The sequence below is a fragment of the Dreissena polymorpha genome, chromosome 9, assembly GCF_020536995.1.
Source record: "Dreissena polymorpha isolate Duluth1 chromosome 9, UMN_Dpol_1.0, whole genome shotgun sequence".
NCBI lineage: Eukaryota > Metazoa > Mollusca > Bivalvia > Myida > Dreissenidae > Dreissena > Dreissena polymorpha.
The window spans coordinates 30,955,989-30,958,128 of NC_068363.1; the positions used below are offsets into that span (position 1 = coordinate 30,955,989).

At 34.3% G+C, this 2,140-nt stretch overlaps 1 non-coding gene across 1 annotated transcript; it reads left to right on the plus strand.

Annotated features, from left to right (window-relative positions):
- The first annotated feature begins 470 nt into the window (after positions 1-470).
- Trnay-gua (transfer RNA tyrosine (anticodon GUA)) lies at positions 471-560 on the plus strand. The gene is given in 2 exon segments: positions 471-507; positions 525-560. It is a non-coding gene; the product is annotated as a tRNA-Tyr (tRNA).
- The last annotated feature ends 1,580 nt before the right edge of the window (positions 561-2,140 follow it).

Below are 2,140 nucleotides of genomic sequence, written 5' to 3' on the forward strand. Positions count from 1 at the left end.
ATCTACACAAGAAAACGCTCAAGTACATAAAAACGCACGCTCAAGTTAGCACATACGAAAACTCAAGCGCGAACGTAAAACCGCTGTCGTTGGCATGAGCATTGACACTTATTTAAATGCAATCAAGTAAAACAATAACTGTTTGCATTACTTTGCTTAAATTGAAGAATGAGAATTTATGGTGCGACTTGATAGTTTCTTAGTTTTTTTGAAAATAATAATAAATAATAAATACAATTATGTACTTGTTTTTTCATAATTTAATACAAAACGAACAAAACTAGGTGAGGCTAAACTTGCGATTTGATGTCATAAGAAAAAATGAGTAAACCATTTAATATGTCAAACACAAAGTCAGAAATGATGAATCGCTTTCATCCGCTTGTCATATTCCGTAAAGCGCATGGCAATGTTTTGTTCGGGACAATATCATCGTACGTTATTGATCACGTCTACTTATTTTAACGTATCCCGTGATAGCTCAGTTGGTAGAGCGGAGGACTGTAGTGGTTTCAGAAACTGTAATCCTTAGGTCGCTGGTTCAATTCCTGCTCGCGGGACGAATTTTTAAATCCTTGTTCCCTATTGCGTAAAGACAAACTTTAAATGTATACTTTCCTGTAACCAAACACATTCTCACAGCAATATCTAATTATTTAATCACACTTAATGAAAAGTTTAAACATACTTTTATTTATGTAATCATTGCGCATTAGTATGTTAATATCTTATCATCCAGTTATATTCGCAGATACGTAGTATCCTTATGACAACGAATAATATATAACTGCATTGAACTTTGAAGTTAGGTATTTCTCGCTCAGCCGAGAAAAGACATAGCAGATTACATAAAACTGGTTTATGATAGACCAATTCTCTCATTGGAATATAAGATTGGGACGCCTGGCTTTGTTATGCTATGGATTTAACAGCAAACTTGCATGCAAATACTTCATCGACGCGTGTCTCCTCTCCCATTGTTATTTATCATTGTAGAAATTATCTCCTGATTAGAATACTTTAATGTATCTGAGCATTGCCTGGATAAACCTGTTACGTTAAGTTTTTTGTATGCGCTGCATTACGCAATTCCAATTGTCGAATTATGTATTTAATCGATGTCTTTGACATTTCATATTCAGGTCGCTTGTTTCAATCCGGCTCGCGGGAAGGTTCGCGGGGAGGATTTCATTCCTTGCCTTCATTGCTTAAAGTAATTTAACAGTATGTTTTCCTGTACGAACATACACATCCCACTCAAGTTTCTAAGTAGTTTTATATCTTTATTGTAATCATAGGTAGTATTATGTGTGCTCATCATTATTAAAAAAAGTGTGGTAATACGTAACATCTTGAATAATGCACATCTGCACAGAAAACTAAAATCATGTATTGTCCAGTCAGCCGTTATAAACAATCAGTACAAAAAGAGTTTAATATGGTAGACCAATACACTACGTGAAATACACCATTGGCGGGCCAAGCATTCTTAAAACTACGTCCTTAGACATGCTTTATCAACTGTTTTTTTTAATCCTCCACTGTTATTAATGTGTTCATTTGGTTCATCCGATCAGCAGGCTTGTATTGTACATTGAGAGCTCAAAGTGAGTAAACTGAGCGTTATTTCAGCTGTTGTTTGATCAGTTGATGTTAACCCAGATATATTTGAACGAGCGAATGCAATATGCATGATTTAGTTCATGTTGATTTAATCAGAGGCGCAATATATAGACACGCGACATGAATAAATACAATTATTATTTCATGCTTTCTGATGGTATATAGAGAAATGTCAGTGAAATGGAACATATATTTCACTGTTTTAAACAATGAAAAATAACAGTGAACATAATCGATTATTATAATTGTTTTACCGTATTATTTTTGAAAATGTTTTGTTTCCCTATTCGGAGCGCCAATTTTACTTAGGGCGACTACTCTTTGTAGTATGTTTATATAGGGATAACCTTCACTTGAACATACTTGTAATAACATTTGGAGGCGCCAAACGGGGAATGCTATCGTCAGGAATGGCAAAAATACAGAAATACTTATTTGTAAGCATACAATACAAATACACTGTGTTGTATTTGGTGGAATATCAGGTTGAATGCACTTGTGATCATAGAAACAAATA